Source organism: Ambystoma mexicanum, chromosome 12 (genome assembly GCF_040938575.1).
Source record: "Ambystoma mexicanum isolate Mex_15411 chromosome 12, UKY_AmexF1_1, whole genome shotgun sequence".
Classification (NCBI taxonomy): Eukaryota; Metazoa; Chordata; class Amphibia; order Caudata; family Ambystomatidae; genus Ambystoma; species Ambystoma mexicanum.
The window spans coordinates 965,607,233-965,625,706 of record NC_090936.1 but is presented as its reverse complement, the minus strand read 5'-3'; the positions used below and the strand labels follow the sequence as shown (position 1 = coordinate 965,625,706).

At 48.6% G+C, this 18,474-nt stretch overlaps 1 protein-coding gene across 6 annotated transcripts in view; it reads right to left on the bottom strand.

Moving 5' to 3' along the window:
- LOC138514142 (uncharacterized) overlaps window positions 1-9,366 on the bottom strand; it is a 197,729-nt gene extending 188,363 nt beyond the window's left edge. For 2 of the 6 annotated variants that reach the window (XM_069629440.1, XM_069629442.1), the window contains exon 1: window positions 9,243-9,363. The gene's annotated coding sequence lies outside the window, so the exon portion shown is untranslated. Of the gene's footprint in view, window positions 1-9,200 lie in introns of all 6 variants that reach the window. The other 4 variants (XM_069629441.1, XM_069629443.1, XM_069629444.1 and 1 more) reach the window with 3 other exon arrangements.
- Between the last annotated feature and the right edge of the window lie 9,108 nt (window positions 9,367-18,474).

Below are 18,474 nucleotides of genomic sequence, written 5' to 3'. Positions count from 1 at the left end.
TACTACCTGATGGAATGGGATCCAATGTAAGGGAAACTGAAAGTGTATCCTGTCCGTCCAGGGAAGACTACTATAAAAGTGGATACGCTAAACGTAAAGGGGCTCAATTCGCCAGCTAAGAGATCCCTAATAGTGAGAGAAGTGAAAGAGCAGAGCTTGATATCTTATTTATCCAAGAGACCAGACTAAAGGTTGGAGAGGAACGAGTGCTCGGGGGCAGATCGGTGGGTCAATCATTCTGGGCATCAGGGAAAACCAAAAAGGGTGGAGTGGGGATCATCCTTAGTAAAGGAATCAGGCTAGAGAAACCGACAGTGGAGCCCACGCCGGAAGGCAGACGCCTAATAATTCGGGGCACATTGGGAGCCTCCCAAATAATGTTAGTGGGGGTGAACACAACCAATCAAGGGCAGGGTCCATTTAATGACAGTGCACTAGCATCCCTGAACGTGATGTGGGGATGACCTGGTAATGGTGGGGGGAGACTTTAATACATGGGCAGACCCCCAAATGGATCGGCAACAGATAAGGATGAGGAGCAAAAGTGTTACAAAGGAAGACCACAGTAGATTTGCAGCCACTCTCAGGGGGAAGGGGCTAGTTGATGTCTGGAGGCATTGCAACCCAGGGAAAAGGGGATACACATTCAAGTCAAGAGGTACACAACACCTTTACCAGGATTGATTATTTACTGGTCAACAAAGAAAATCAATCCAGGGTTCATGACTGCACTATACGGCCGGTCGTCTGGTCCGACCATGATATGGTGATAACATTTCTAGAACTAGAGGGGGTTGGCCAGAGAAATACAAGATGGAGATGTAATGAATCTTTGTGGTGGGACAAAAGTTACGCACAAGAGCTTTGTCAAGAGATCAAGAATAACTGGGAGGTGAACACAAATAAGCTATGGGAGGTAGGCAAAGCGGTGTGGAGAGGACATCTCATTAGAGAGGGGGCAAGACGGAAGAGGGAGCACAAACTGCTGGAAGGCAAGCTGAGGGGAGATTGCACGCACAGGGAACCTATCGAGTAGAACACCTGGGAAGCCTAAAAAGTAAACTGGAAGAAATAAAGGCCCTGGGTGAGGGGGATGTAATAAGAGAGTTGAGGTTCCCGAAACAGACCTATGAAAAGGGGGACAAGGCTTACAGAATGCTAGCCTCCAGACTATGGGCTCAAAGAGCGGACAGATGGGTGGAAGTAATCCTAACAGAAGAGGAGTCCTTGAGACATGCTCTGCAGGAAATAACAGTGCAATTCGCTAACTGATGAACCGCTGTACGCGGCTGCGGAGGACCAGGGTGGAAGGGTGGGTTGAAGGAATACATTGAGACATCAGGCCTCTCTCACCTCAAAGAATCTGAGCAAGCCTTTCTCGAATCAGACATAACGCCGGAGGAAGTTAAGACAGCCATTAAAAGACTCCCACCAGGAGGAGCCCCAGGGGAGGACGGTTCACCATGGGATTCTACAAAGAGTTCGCAGACACACTCGTCCCACAGATGTCCACAGTGTTGACATAAGAGAAACAGGCCATGCGCCACCATCGTTCTCCACAGCACACATAGTAGTGATAGCCAAGGTGGGGGGGTGGGGTTGAACAGACCCCAAATGTTGTAAATCTTATCGGCCAATATCACTCCTGAATGCGGATGCAAAAATATACACCAGAGTGCTGGCGACCCGCATGGAGGACATCATGCCCAGCCTGGACCACCTGATCAGGTGGGCTTCATAAAGGAAAGGCAGGGATCCGATGCAATGCGGAAAACCCTTGACATTATGGAACACACACGGACACTAGAAGGGAATCAAGCCCTTTTAAGCATGGACTCCGAAAAAGCCTTTGACAGAGTAGAGTGGGGGTTCCTGCCTGTGGGCTGTGCTGAGCAACATGGGTTTTAGGGAAACGGCGATAAGAGGCATTCAAGCCCTATACAGGAACCCGAAAGGAAGGGTGGTTGTCAACAACACAGTGTCGAGAGTTTGCCCTCTCACGAGGAACCGACAGGGCTGCCCCCTGTCACCACTCCTATATGCCCTGTCCATGGAACCATTGGGGAATAATATTAGAAGAGAAAAAACTATTAGAGGAGTCATTGTGGGAGAGACGGAATACAAGCTAGCAATGTCTCTACCTGGCAAATCCGCAAAGTGATGTCCCAAAGGTCCTAGAAATGATCTGAAATTTTGGTAGATGGGCCGGGCTGAAAGTAAACCCTGACAAATCGACACTTTTCCTCTACAAAGACACAGAACACCACAATGGAGACACTACAACTAATGGAGGTATTCTGACATCACGGCAAACACTACGATACCTGGGTATCAACATCAAAAGGTCCCCCAAAAATGTTTACGATGCCAACCTACCACCTCTGTTGATTGAAGTATCAAAAGATCTAACCAGATGGGCGAAATTGACAACATCATGGCTGGGGTGTCTAAACGCCGTAAAAATGGAAGCGCTTCCTAAACTACTGTATTAATACCAAATGCTCCCCATTGCCATACCAGGGGCCCACTTCACAGAGATAAAGAAAATGTTACTCAGATTCCTGTGGCAAGGGAAAAAGCAAAGAATATCGTACGCCAGGCTAACACAACCCAATGAAAAGGGGGGGGGGGTTCCCAGACATGTACACTTACTATCGATCAGCATAGTTCAGGGCCATAGTCCCCCCCCCCCATCTACGTGGAGATAAGCAAAAACAATGGGTAGCCATCGAAAATCACAAAATGAGACTGGTATCGCTAGGAGAATGGCTATGGGCCCCAAAGAATTCCTTCCCAAAAAGTGTCAACCATTTTGCACATGTGGTGGGCTTGCCCAGAGTCACAAGCATTCTGGAAAGTAGTACTAGCATGGATCAAAAAAATCAAAGGGCTTCCTAGAGAATTAGACCCCAAACTGGTTCTATTTGGCTTCGAACAGCAGGAAGAGCGATGGACAAAGGTCCCCACATGACCCACTTCTTACTACTAGCAGCTAGGGCCTGCATCACGATGAGTTGGAAACACCCAGCCCTCCCGAAGGAGGCTGCCTGGGCAAGAAAAGCCAAGGACCTTTACAAAATGGAAAATATAATGAGCCTCCTGCACGATCACCTACCGAGCAGAGAAATGGAATGGGCCCCGTTCCTTGAGGCTTATAAGTGACTGTTTGATACCCACTGAGCTTTCATCTTCCTGAAGACACTGGATATAAAAGAGACATAAATGCCCCAAACGCTTCCCGTCTGCAAGATTGGGGGTGGAGGGGGGGACGGGGCAGGGGAGATTGGGATTTGGTTTGAGCAGACATGGACCGATTGTTATTGGTTTGAAAAATGCTTAATAAAAACATTTTTTTTTTTTAAAAAGTGCATCCTGAATTCACAGATGGGATGCACCTTTAAATATAGAGAAATTAGAGTCATTCCCCTACTACTCCTGTTGTGAAGATGCACAGAGAGAGGCGCAAATCATGTAAGGGTCAGTTCTGACCTTGCCATTCAATTTTAAGTGTGACAGCAATGATATAAACCGGCGGCTATCACACTTGCATTTCCATCCCCCAAAGGAGGACGGAAAAAGCTTATAATTCCTTCAAGCATTTAACAGAGACAGGCCATTAAGGAACAGAACTATGTGGTGGTTATAGATCATTTGACGCTGAGCTTGCCACATGATCGCATCAATTACACGCAAGGTTGCACATATAGTACCTGATATTGGGTGGCCTTGCTAGACATTTGAGGGTGCACTTGGCATACAATAAAAGCAACTAAATAAATATAAAACTAATATATTTTGACTGCACCTAGACTGTAAGGCTTAACAGAATAAAGATGGCAGTATCCTTAAGAGTCTACATTTGGCATTCTGTATTGTGGCAGCAACTGGCAATGTGAGGCTTTACTTCGCACATGATTACTATACCTTATATATGTGATATATGCAGCTATAATTGGTGTAAAATGGCAGTAAAAATCCATAAAAGCTGTTGTGGCATAAGCACGGCAGTACCACTGGCCTATGCTGGTTAGAATTGGGCTACCCCAGTCATAACATGACCCCCTCCATGGCATATTAAGGCAGCACCCTAGTTAAAATGTGGCTTGTATGTAAAGAAATGTGCATGCCTGCATTAGTACTGGTTTTGTCACTTCAGCTGATGTCATGGGGTAAAATGCCAATGTGATGCCATTTCATATGTCGTCTTCAGGGTGTGTGCACAAGGTTCTGTGGGCTTGTGTCACATTGTGGGAATTTGTCCCTTCTACACAAGGGGGAGCCGCCCCTATGCCTCTTGTGAGGCTAAAGAGGTGAGCCCGCTCCGCAATACCCTCCCTAGGAGTAGAGGCAAGTGGAACCTCATCTCGAGTCTCCCTCCCTTTAGGGACAAGGACTCACGGTCCAAGGAAGAACTCTCTAGAGGACCTGCAGAAAGAGCACCTGTAAATCTCTCCGAGGATGAGATCTGTCAAAAGAAGGTAAAAATGTGTTATTGCTATCACGAAATAGGCGATCCCTTTTTAAATCTACTGGGACGAAGAAGAGGACGTATGAAGGAGGAAGAGAAAACCGACTAGAGAAAGAGAAAAGAACAAACCCTTGCGAAGGGAAAGAGGGAAAGCATGACAGTTACATCAGTCAGGAAGGAGGAGGAGCCTGGGGGAAATGAAGGAAGAGCATGCAAAGTTCAAAAGGCAGAGACCAGTGCTGGGAAGCAAAGCCGAGGCAAGACGTGCAGTGTCCTGCAGATCCAAGAGAGACCAGACGTATTACCTTCGGTAAGAAGGAAAGTAGCTAATGCACCACGGGCAGGGGGGGAATAGGCAGAGAGAGAAAGAGAAAAATGCAAACTTATGCAGCAGGGTTGCCCGTTACACAGATTCTGCGGCACTAACTCCAATAATAGCTCAATCCATAGGATATAATCCAAAAATCTTCTTTATTGTGCTCCAAGTGTATAAAAAGGGAAAAATCATACATCACATACTAACGCGTTTCACCCAATCAGGGCTTTGTCTGGGTAAACATCACTCCTGTGCCAAGACACACACACATATATATATATATATATATATATATAGTGACCACAAGAAGTCTGTGGTGGACCAGCGGTCCAAGTAGCAACGCCAAAACAGTCCTGGCGCAGCCAGCTCGGGACAAGCAAAACCCTGAGATAATGGATACCTCTCCCAGACGAGTCGAGGAGGCCAAGGAGGGTGAAAGAGCGAGAGACGCCATATTAAGAAAAGGAGCAGCTGACACAAACCCTGGTGACAACCCTAAGAAGAACTTAAGTAATAGGGATAACAGGAGACCTGGGGGAGTGAATGGTATCCAGTATAATTGGGACAATCATACTCCTCACAGTCACAAGAGAGAGAATATAGCAAGAATAAATGAGAATCATAATTGGAACATTCATACTCGTCACAGTCACGAAAAAAATATATAAAGAGTAAATGAGAATCATTCTGGGATTGTTAATACTCGTCACAGTTATGAGAGAGACGATAAAAGTAAATATGAATCATTAAGACCAAGCACAGGCGAGCCAGCCAGTCAGGTGGCTTGAAACACGGGCTCAAACCTACAATCTCAGCCTGCATTTCAAGCCGCCATCTTACTCCCACCCTCCGTCACCTTATTTTTTTTTCTTTTTCCTCACTTTGCCCTTCCCCTCCCCAACTCCACTTAGCCGTTTGTTGCGGCGGTGCAGACCGCCACCGCAGTTTCCCAGCTTCTCTGCCCATTATGGAAATGGAAGAGGGGCTCTGTACGGAGCCGTGCCTTCCCTTTCCATGGCGGCCATCTTAGGCCAGTAATTTCAGTCATTGAACGCAACGTGTGAAGCGTCCCGTTCAATGACGGAAAATACTTAGCACCCCGGTTTATCCGCTTTGGTAACCGAGGGTGCTAATGGCCTCATGCCCCCATTCCAGCCCTTGGAACGGGGCTTAATGTCACATTATTGAATGGTCATATTCGTTACATTCAAAAGAGAGAAAGCCTAACAGAAGTGAACGAGAATCATTATTTGAATACTCCTACTCGTCGTAGTATAAAATAAAGTGTTGTATAGTCAATACCAAAAGTGAAAGAGAAACATATTGGAAGTGATTCCATTCATAGTATGTCAAACCAGGAAAGCTCAAGTGAAGTGAAAGAACTGGTTATTAATCCAAAACATGAGAACAGGCTGGAACTTCTACAATTACATCCAGATAAAGAGAAAAAGAAAGAATATGAAATATTTAAGAAAACAGGAAATATCCCAGATGGAAAAGATAATCCAGGAATACGTTTGCCAAGGGAAGAGTAAAGGATCAGGACATATAGGAAAACACCAGTGAAGAAACAAACGTCTAAGTCAACAATCAATGAACTGATAAAAGTAATCGCCAGAGACTATATATTAGGAAACAGCTGAACAAGAAGTTCACAAACCTCAGGAGAAGGGAGACAGTCCCCCGAGTTCCAGTTGTTATAGTGGTATGATCAGATAGGTTACAGTTGGACGGTGGACGATTGCATGAATGGACATTCGCTGACTAGTACCTAGCTATATTGGTTAGGTAGGGACGTCTTGCAGAATAAGGAAAGACAGGCATTACAATTTTCATTTAATAAAACACACCAGTGAAATGTCTAATAAGAGTTGGTGTCATTGATATGATATGGCAATTATAACGCGCCTGTACACACGTGTTTCTAGGCGCGACAAGAAGGGGAAACAGAGGCAGGACAAAAACAACAATCTTACTAGACCTTATGTCATTCAGATCGCGCAAGTGCAGGGCTAGAAGAAGGGGAGAAATGCTGGTAACTCAAGTACAGCCAGCGGGTGGCTTACACAGAGCGCGGGAACTGTAGGGTTGCAGATAAAAACCACAAGTGCTGGGGGAACCAGGAGCCAGTGCGAAGGCCAACTATACATGCCGGAGCCTGCACCCAAGTTCATAGGGTAGCCAGGTTACCAGTGCGTGAAGCAGTCGGGACATCAACAGAGAAAGCAGAAGCGAAAAGGAAGTTCTTGAGTTGCTTTCGGAACCAGAGGTGGTTCTGCTCAAGTTTGGATAGAGGCATTGAGGCTGTTTCAGAGGGAGGGCCCAGTTGAAGGGAGAGATCTGCCCCCAACTCTCTGCTTAGAAAAGCAACAGACCCTCAGAGAGTTGGTGGTGGATGAGCATGACAAGGGAGATGTTTAGGAAAAGACAGTTGGAGGTAGTGCAGTCCCATGCCCCAGAAAGCCTTGTGGATGATGCAAAGGGTCTTGAACTTGATCCTTACAGGGAGCCAGTGAAGACATTTCAGAGCTGGAGGGATACGATCCCTGGGCTTGAGGCCAGACAGTCGAGGATGAGAGGAGAAGCAGCAGCTGAGGGGAGCCTGAAAGAGAGCTGGGTGTCATCTGCATAACACTGACAGATGGAGCAGAAAGTAGAGATGCAGTAGTAGTTGAAAGGCCAGGGAGAAAGGTTAGACCCCGAGGAAGAGAGATAGCGAGGGAAAACCCCAGTTGGACCTGAGAGGGTCGGTCAGTGAGAAAGGTGGTCAGCCAGGCGAGGGCCTGATCAGTGATACCCAGGTTATCACGGAGGCGATTGAACAGGGTGGCATGGTTGACCCTAACAAAAGATGAAGAAAGATCCAGAAAAAGGAGGCCAGAAGAAAGGTTAGAATCAAGGTTAGAGAACAGGTATTCACTGGTGTTCAGGAGAGCAGTCTCCCTGCTTCTGGCAGCTCTAAAGCCAGACTGGTGGTCGTAGAGACAACCAACAGATTCAGTGTGAGGATTAAGCTGTGAGATGGCCAGCATTTCCAAGAGTTTGCCCAGGAAAGGGGTTATGGAGATCGGGCAATAGTTAGCCTGAGAGGACCTTCCGATCTACCGCAGGCTGCAGTGGGTAATGTAGCCTGAAGCTGCCAGGTCAAGAGTTGAAAGCTTGAGAATGGTAAAGAGATGGGGCAGTGAAGAAATATGTGGTGAAAGAATGATCACTTGGGCAGCCAAACCATGTGGTGTATATGATTTTCAAATGTGACATGGCATTGTTCTACTGTGCCTGCCACAATACTTTGCCCTGGAGTGCCTTACCTAGAATATCATCAAGATATCATCCTTTGTGAGCCATTATTGTCAAACCCTGTGCAGCCATGACAGTAGGGTATGCAAATTCCTGGTGACCTAGTATGCAACCTTCCATCATACATCCTACACTCAGAATCATGCAGTGTTTTACAACACAGTAAGGTTGTCTCAAAGAGCAAGGAGAAAGGGAGGCGTTGAGAATAAAACCCAAAAAAGTAAGCACCAGTGCGCCAAGCGTTGCACACTGGCACGCCCCATATAGCCACTTTGACATGCAAGACTAATTGGGTGACCCTGAAGACATTCGTGTGAAGATGGCTTTCCCCCGTATGTTCCTGCTGAGACTACAGGCTTGCGGTAATTGCCCAAACTATCATTTGTATCGGATGTATTGTCAAATTTAGAATGGAAAAGACAAAACTACAAGTCCCATAATTCCAATGTAAAAAGTAGTGGATGATTTTCTCAAACAGGGAATTTGCTGTTTTCGCGGCCACTGACTCGAACACTGGCTCAAGAGTGAGCAAGTTTGTCCGGTGGGAATCAGAGTGGGAATTCTACGTGTATAGACACACGCTCCACTGCGATCTTGCACAACTTTCCAGGTTTGCTTGTAGGATGGCTCCGCTTCACCCCTTCGTCACAGATGTGCCCTTACTTTTAGCTGTTTGTTCGAGTCAATGCCTGATTAAATAGAAACGTACGCATTCTTACAAAGAACTGCCATGGTGACAACTTGATATCACTGCATATTTCCAGTGATATAATGTTTAGAATGGTATTAGAAAAAAGGTGTTGATATTTAAAAGTGAGGCACTATGTTTAGTAAGAAATATCACTGCTTCAACAAAAAAACAGAGCATGCATTGCAGGTTTGACATGGTTTTGGAGTCAATACGTGTAGGTCCACGCTCACAAATTAGAGCCCTGTATCTTTCCAGTAAAATGCGCTAAAGCGAATGTGTTAGGGTGATGGCATAACACCGTCGCTTTCGGCATACAGGCGAAGGTGGAATGAAGGGGCGGTAACTGTACATTATATTTCAGAGACAGAAAGTGAGCTCTCTTTAAAATGCGATATATAAGAGATAATCAATTCAGTGCACGCAACTGTAGTGGTAGTGGCTCCGGCCGATCTTTCATGATACATTACCCACTTCTGAAACGAACCTCCTTCAAAACACCGTCTGCTCCTAGTGCTTTACTGTAGGCGGGCAATCGACTTCATCTGGCAAGAGAAGCTCTACCTACTCTGAAAAGCAGCCCCAAAACACAGGAACAGCCCATACAATAATGCGGACGGCAGGACGATAACAGATCCCATTCCCCGGAGGCTCACATATACATAATATCTGCTGCAAGCTTAGGGATACGACAAAATGCATTCTGAAATTAAAGCAATACAGTGAGCTATTATAGTCCCAAAAGATCGACAATAATCAAAAACATGCATTAAACATCATTTTAAAGAAAGTTCCTATGTAAACTTGTGATCATTTCAGCATACATGCCAACATTTTGAGGCTCCTAGAAGGGAGATTTCACAAGAGAATTCGGGACAAATTAATTTCCCTGCAGGCATGCATTGGGGCTAGAATTATTTTAGGTGGGAGTACGTGAAAAACAGCAATATTTTGCTATACTTTTCATTTCAAAATCAGGAGTCGCCCGTATAAATCTGGAGGGTTGGCATGTCTGTTTCAGGCAGCCTCCTCAGTTCATGTTAAGCTCTGCCCTGGTGGCACTAAACAAGCAGCAAAAGCCCCTTACTAGGAGCTTTTGCTTACTGCAGTTAGAGCAGAGCTGTACATGGATGAGGCTGCCTTCACTTTCATTTTACGTTTTCAATGCTCCCCAAGCCCAGGGAAACACATAAACGTAAATTGAAAGGCAAAAAGCAAAGGCGCGGCAATTCAAAATACAACTGTGGTGGCCTAACTAAACACAGGACACTGGTGGTGCTGTAGTATGTTTATTATTACACCTTAAGAACTGGTCAACAGGGGAAGCATACATGCCAACCCTCACGATTTAGGCGGCAGAGTCCCGATTTTTTAGTGAAAAATATTGCTATTTTTCACGCTCTCCCGCCTAAAATAACCATAGCCCCAATGCATTCCTATGGGAAAATGCATGTCTCCCGATTTCCTTGGGGAAATCTCCCTCCCAGGTATGTCGCAATGTTGGCATGTATGGGAAGATATAGTCCAGGGGTGAGGAAGGGCTGTACTCACAGTAACTGCTGTCAACATGAACATACAGTTAAATCACTATAGGCAGAGTGTGCATAGCCTGCACACTGTCACTCTCCCAGAGCTCCCAGGTGGTTTCCTTCAGCCTTGGTATTACGCTCTGGGGTTTAGGCCCTCACTGGATGGGCTCCTGTTCACTGGAGCTGGCTATATGCAGGAGGAATGCTGGGGCGGAGCGTTCGCAATGCTGCCCGCCGAGTTCTGTCACTCACGCCTTTCTCTGTGCTTCTCGTTTTCTCGAGATATCGCGAGATCGCCTTTCCGCGATCTCGCGATGGGAAGTCCCCACACACCTCCTTTGGTGGGAAAAGGATGGCTGCTCATTGCATGACAAAGTCTGTGAACCTGTTGGGTTTCCTTCTTTCCCGCTGTGGTCCGATTTGCTCGGAGGTGGAAGCTGGAGCTCGAGACATGACGTGGGGAACTTTGGGTTGGCCGAGTTCTCCTTGTGCTGTTTCTCTCCATGGTTCACGGGACGGGGGTAGAGGACTCATGCATGAGAGTTTGTCATGATGCTGTGTCTCCGATGTGGCGCCCTCTGGATGATGGGGCTTGTTGGATGCCTCTCTCTGAGCTAAGCACTCTCCTGCTTCCGCAGACGGGTGGTTGGTGGATTCTCTTCTGCGGTACAGGGCCACTCTTTCCAAGTTCCATCGCTTTCCGTCGCTGGTGCTGATATGGTTGGATCACTTCGTGGTGACCTCTATGGGTCTACTGTATTCAGAGCCAGTCGTGGTATCTTTGTGCGGGAGGCGTATTTTTACTAGATCACCTTCGCTGAGTTCTGTGCGGTGAGCAGCCCTGCGTGTGTCACCTTGAGACTTCATTGCTTCCTTGTTTCGCTGCATGCGGAAAACTATGTCTCGCATGTGCATGTCTTCATCTTCCCTTACTTGTTGAAGCCAGGGCGGGACCAGCGTGGATGCCGCCCTTCTCCCTCTCAACAGTTGGAAAGGGGAAATGCTGGTGATGTCGTTGGGTGTGATGCGATGGGCCGTGACGGCCTCCTTCACCGTCTTGCTGGGGTCAAGGCACAAAGCATGCTTTAGTTGCAGAGCACCCTTGATGAAGCGGTTCGCCCTTTCCACTAGCCCATTTGCTTGCGGGTAGTACAGGCTCTCTCTCAACTGCCGGACATTATGTCTTTTTAGAAACCTTTCCATTTCTCGGGACACCAGCTGCACTCCGTTATCGGTCACAAATTTCCTCGGGGAGACCTTTGTGCTGAAAGACGGCGGTGAGCGTCTCAATGACCGTGTTCGTGGTGATGTCTGGGGCGAATTCGATCTCCATCTACTTGGAGAAGTAGTCCACCATGACTATTCTGTACTTGTGCTCTGTGGACATGCCGTCCAGTGGGCCGATGAAGTCCAAGCCTATTTTGTGCCATACTCGGGATTTCGGTGGGCATCATGGGGGCTTGTCTCACCGATAGGCGTTTGTCGCTATTCCTGCATTCGTGGCATCTTTCGATCATTGCCCGTATGTCCTGGTCCATGCCGGGCCACCAGTAGGCATCGCAGACTCGTCGTCTCGTCATATTTCTTTCTAGGTGGCCTGAACATGCTCTACACAGGATTATTTTTCAGATGCCTCTTGGGGCAATTACACGGTCGCCTCTCAGGATGAGACCGATCATGGCGGTAATTTCATCACCCACCTTTCAGTAGGGGCGCTGGCCTTCTGGGACTGCTCTTTCGTTTGGCCATCTCTCGCAGACCCACACTGCCACGAGGCGTAGGGCTTTGTCCTGCTCAGTTTCTTCCTGCCAGTGACGTTCGCTTAGTTCCATGAATTCGCCAGTCACTTATGGAGGCTACGACACATTCATCTTCAAGGAACGTGGTTACTGGGGTATTCTGGTTGAGGAGTCTGGACATACAGTCTGCCTGGGCATTCTTTCACCCGGCAATGTGGGCTGTTTCGTATGTGTACTCTTGAAGTTTTGCAGCGATTCTGGCCAGTCTTGGAGTCGTGTTCTTGGTGCCGCCTGGGCTTAACATGTGTATGAGGGGGTTGTGGTCGGTGACCAACCAAAATTTGGTGCCCCAGACATATGATCTGAAGTATTTGATGGCCCAAGCACATGCCAGCATTTCCTTTTCCACAGTGGAGTAGTTTTTCTCTGATACTGATAGGGCCTTTGAGGCGAAGGCTACAATGTTCTCTGTGTCACCCCTTCTTTGGGTCAGTGTGGCTCCTAACCCATAGGCGCTGGCGTCTGTTGTGATTCATGTTTCCCATTCAGGGTTGAAGGGTTTGAGACAGGGCGCATGCAGGATCCTCTCTTTGATCTCGACAAACGCTTCGTCCTACTGGGGTCGCCACGTGTAGGTCGCACCCTTCTTCAGGAGTTCCCTCATGGGGGACGTGGTTTCAGAGAATCTCGGGACAAATTTTGCGTAGTATTCCGTGAGGCCCAAGAAGGACCGGAGTTCATCTTTGGACATCGGGGCCAGGGTGTCGGTTATGGTTTCGAGGAGATTCTTCTTGGGGCTCACTCCATCCTTCGAGATGCGATACCCTAAGTACTCAACTTCACTTACGCAGAACACCCATTTCTCGTGGCGCAGGTGGACGCCCGCTTCTTGTAGTCTATTCAATGCCGCCATGAGTGTCTTGTCATGGGTATCCGAGTCCTTAGCGTACACTAAGATGTCGTCCTGAAAGTAGGAGACGTTTGTGATTCCTTTCAACAGAGAGCTCATCATCCTCTGAAAGGCTGATGCCGCTGAGGACAGGCCGAACGGCATGCGTGTATACTGAAACATGCCGAAAGGGGTGATGAACACCATGAGCGGGCACAAGGCCTTGTGCAAACTTATCTGGTGGTATGCGTCCCGCATGTCGAGCCCCGAAAATATGGTTGCTTCTTTCATCATGAGCACAATTTCGCTGATGCTGGGAAGCGGAAAACTGTCAGTGACCACTTCTAGGATGAGACTTCTTCGGTCTATGCAAACTCTGAGATCGTTCGAAGGTTTCCTTTTGATGAGGACTACTGGACTCAACTCCACAGTTTATATGGTGCCCTCCCTAACCATCTTCTGGAGGCGGGCTTCCAGCGCCGGCCTCGCTGTGGCGGGCACATACCTGACTTTGTGCTTCACAGGCACAGCATTTGGTTTGAGGCGGATCTTGTGGATGTAGTTTCTGATTCTTCCTGGAGTTTCAGAGAACAGGCCAGGAAAGGCTTCTTTCAAATTTGGCGCTCCTCTTGAAGAGACCAACAGCACTTGTTCTGGGGTCTAGCCTTATGCTGTGCCTGTGTTGATCGTCCCATCCAAGCACGGCGGGGCCTTGGGAAGAGAAGTAAACCTTGGTAGTGGTGGACCTGCCTTTGAATTTGATTGTAGCTCTGATGTAGCCGAGCAGATCCACGGTGGCCCCTCCAAAGACCGTTGGCTTCTGTCTGGTGGTTCTGATTTCCACTTTGTCATGTCCCATCATCTCTTTATATGTTTTAATGGGGAGGATGGTGAGATCTGATCCTGAGACGGCCATGACTCGTGTCTCCATGCCATCTACTTTCACTGTGCAATGAGGTTTTTCCCTCCTGGCGTGGGACGTGTTGACCATGATCACCATGGGTTTGTCATGTAGCTCGTCGTCTATGCTTGACTCTCTGTCGCCCTCAACGCGAGTGACATTTTTTTCCAGCCATGTGCAGGCTACTGCCACGTGACCAAAGCGTCAACATTTTGAACACTCCTTGTTCCTGGCGGGATAGTGGTGATCATTCGCCATGTGCCTGGTGCTGGCACATCTGTAGCACTTGGGTGCATCTCTTTGCCTGGGACCTTTGTCTGTGGGGCTGTCGCATGGCTGTCTTCTTTGCGCCCTCTCAACTGCAGCACAGTTAGTTCGGGAATGGGTGATGAGCCTCCTACTTCCTTGCGCCTGCGATTTGGATGGCCTTGTCGAGGTCCACTTCCTTTTCCTGAATGAATTTGTCCTGCACCTTCCTGGAATTTGTGTGAGCCACCAGCATGTCGCAGATGAGCTGTTCCACGTTGTCGGCAAATCCGCATAGAGATGCAAGTTCCCTCATCCTGGTGATGTAGTCGTCCACTGGCTCATTGCCTTCCTGCTTGTGAGTGTAGAACCGTAGTCTGTGTAGCACCACATTTTCCTTATTGGTGAACCTCTTCACGATGCAGCAGATTGCCTCTTTGTAAGCATCGTCCTCTTTGCCTGCAGCAGGCATGGCTTTGAGCCCTGCAAAAATGCACTGTCCTTGGACCTCCATTGCATTTAGAAGCATCGCTTTCTTCCTGGCTGGTGCGTACCCTGTCCCGCCCAGCACTTCCAGGTGAGTGGAGAAGAGTGGTTTCCATTGCTGCCATGGGATTGCCGGGGTCCCAGGCACGGGGAGGAATGCAGGGGGCGGTGTGGCGCCTTGCATGGTGGGCCCGCGAGGTTCTGGATCTTCGTAGCCAATTATGTGGTGGCCTAAGTAAAGACAGGACACCGATGGTGCTGTAGACGGTGTTTATTATTACACCTTAAGAACTAATCAACAGGGAAAGATATAGTCCAGGGGTGAGGAAGGGCTGTACTCACAGTAACTGCTGTCAACATGCATATACAGTTACATCACTGTAGGCAGAGTGTGCATAGCCTGCACACTGTCACTCTTGCAGAGCACCCAAGTGGCTTCCTTCAGCCTTGGTATTACGCTCTGGGGTTTAGGACCTCACTGGATGGGCTCCTGTTCACTGGACCTGGCTAGATGCAGGAGGAGCGTTGGTGCGGTGCGTTCGCAACGCTGCTCGCTGATTTATGTCACTCGCGCGTTCCTCTGCGCTTTTCGTTCTCTCGAGATCTCAAGAGATCGCCTTCCTGCGATCTCGCGATGGGAATTCCCCACAACAACGTTGTTGTATTTGTGATTGCTGCAGTTAGAAAACCACGGAAATCATAAATACAAAAATGTTGTATTTCTGACTGCAGCTCCCTTTCGCTTTGAGTCGGAGCCCAGGAGACTCAAAGCAAAAGCCACCGCAGTCAGAAATACAACATTGTTGTATTTGTAAATGCAGCGGTTTTCTTTCTACGTTTCCCGGGCTCCCTGTGGGAGCCCAGGAGACGAAAAGCAAAAGCTGCCGCAGTCAGAAATACAATGTTGTAGGGGGCGCTGTTCAGCGTGCGTGAAGATTGCTGCCTAACCGTCGAGCTCCTCTCTGGCATACATCCTTAGTTATCAAACAACCTCAACGGAGCCACCTAGACACTTAAAAATGCTCTATTCAAGTTCAGCACCTATGGAAGTCCCTCCGGAGCAATTTTGAAATAAATCCAAAGTGTCCTGGCAGAGATACCTGTGTGACAAGATTTGGCGAGAAGCCAGTGAGAGTGGAATCCGAAGGAGGGCACCACAGTGTAACAACTCTAGCCTGCTGGGGAGAAGGCAACCCTGGGCCACACTGTGGGAGGAGTCCAGATCATTGCCAGACTACGGGCGCAGGAACTTCTTCCAGTGGGTGTCGGACTGTTTGACGCTCCTGTGACCCCTTGCATGCTGTGACCGGGCTGAAAGGCCAAGAAGCTACCCTATCCGCAGTCCCGACTACACCCGGCAGTCATAAACAGACTTGTCCCAACAGCTGAAGCCGTCGAGGTTCCCTGACCCACAAGATCCTTTGCAGCGCAAAATCACCCAAAGAGCGGCTCGACCCTGGGACCCAGCAAAGGGGTAAAACATCTGGGACACAAGCCAATGCATAAACCCCCTGTCCGACTGTGAAGTCTCGGGCAGGGAAAGGAGGGGCCACGCCTAAACGCTCTATCGTGCCTGTCGGATCCACCTTCTCCCAGCGCTTACACCGGCCCGGGCAATGAGAGAGTCGGACCGACAGAGCCGGGCTTCAGGGCTCATTGGAAACCTCTGCAACAACCCCAAGGGCCTCCGGCCTTGATCCGCTGTCGGGCGAGGCTCGCTGGGCATGCGAGGCCTGGAGAGCGGCCTGCATCATATCCGAGACGAAGAGCGGGAACGTTGCGGCAGGCGAAAACAACGCACCACATGGCCCTCGCTCAAGATTGGAACCACAAGGAAGCCCAAGGACTCTGATATCGACCAGTAAGAGAGAACCACATTATCATTGTCATCTTGAAATTACAGGGTGAGGAAGCCTGCCTTTCACGGATATTAACTCTGTACCAGTCAACCCACAAATAACTACGCATAAACCAATACATTTATACTACGGCCCCATGTGGAGATAAAGCTAATAAGCCCTTCGTACCTCAGGCTGGCCCCACACATTTGCCGCGGCAGGGAGCACACGAACACTGCCCATCACAGAAACAGCTGGGGCTGTAGCCCGTGTTGGCCTGACATTGCTCGAAGGGCAGGGACGTAAATCACCCGTCTACATGGCACATGACATGTGAGGCACTGTGCTGCCGCAACGGTACCCTGGCACAAGTGGAGAATATTCTGTAGAACAGTGCCACGAGCGTCTGGGGCTTTACTCACTACACCAGAAGCATGGGACAACCCCCCACCCGTACGGCAAGAGACACTGCCAGAGCGGCGCGCATAATCACATAAATTGCCTCCATAAACTGTGATTAAAAAACAGAGACAGCTTTAGCCCGGTGGCTGCTCCATGATCACCAGGACACACTAAGGCTGACAACAACTGCTTTCAAATATCTGTGGAGAACATGACACCGGGGTAACTGTCCCTCGCCCCGACATCCCTTTACACATTGTAAGGAGAAGACCTGCTGAAAGGGGGCCTGGCGCTAACTGCTCCACATCGGCCGTAACAACGGACATCTCGGGTGAGGCGCGGGAATCCTATAATTGTGCTGCAGAGCTTGCGCTGCCCTGGTGAGGTAGGCAACCACTAAGGCCTGTACATCTAGGCGACAACTGTATACATGAGCGGCGGGATGCTGAGTGGTGGCCTGCTTGGTAGCCATCGCTCCCTTTCGAGCCACCGACCACAATAGTCTAAATAGGCTGATATAAAATCTGAGGAGTAACCCTCGACGCTGTACACTCACAGACATAACCGCAGTGAACAGGAAAGTGAAACCTGTTGTACTGAATCACGCAAGGGGGGCAACAGCCCGCATGAACTAGTGGTGGGGTGAGGCCAGTACCTACAACACAAAACGCACACCTACACAAGTGCACCCATGGAAATATACCCTGCTCAATAAGTAGGCACGTGCAAAACACGTCTGAAGGGGAACAGCAACAGACAGAATCGTGTGTCTCTAGGCGGCTGCTAACGTCACCTCACCAGGGCACTGATCTGCCCACCCAGCTGCAGTAGAGTCCAGCTGAACCACAGAGCTCAACTGGGCAATTTGGAAATAACAACATCCTGGTTGAACAATGTGGGAGAGCACAGTTGTTAAGACGGATTTCTAAACACTGACCTGGTGGGCAGATGTTCAGAAGGCCAGCCTGGTTTGTTGGAACAGGGTAACCTCTGGACAAACCAGACCAATCAAGGTAGCTATGGTCTGCGGTCAAGACTAAGTCTCAGGAGGGGTGAGGGTGACTGAAGGACCTCAATGAGCACACAGAGCAAGGACACTTACAAATTACTCTCAGACAGGTGTATATATAAAAAAATATAAACACATTTATTACAAGGCCTTTGTAACTCAACACACAGTAAAAGAATCACAGCAATACTATCAAACTAACACAACACAATCAATACAAGATATATACAAGACCATTGGGGTCCAAAGGGTTAAAGGCACGAAATATGTTCACAACCTAGAGGGGAAGGAAAATAGGCAGTGCAGATAGTCTTTAGTCCCCTTCAACATCAAGCACACACCTAACTAAGAGGCAGTCCAATCCCTAAGAAGAGAGGAGCCTTATGCTCAATAGTACATGCAGTGCAGGCGCACGCGGTTGTTCAAATGGGCAAAACAGGGTCTCTTCAGGGGTCTCTAGCATCTCAGGAAGGTGGGTGAGGTGATGAAGAATAGATTCCCACTATTTGAGGAGGGCCTCCACATGAAGGCAGAGGTGATTCCAAGGTTCGGGACTAGTTCGCTAGTTCGCACTAGCAGTGGAAACGAGAGGGCCCCCCGGGGCCACTTGTGCGTAATAATGGATGGAGGCGCTGGGGGCCACCGGTTATGGTTAGGGTTACT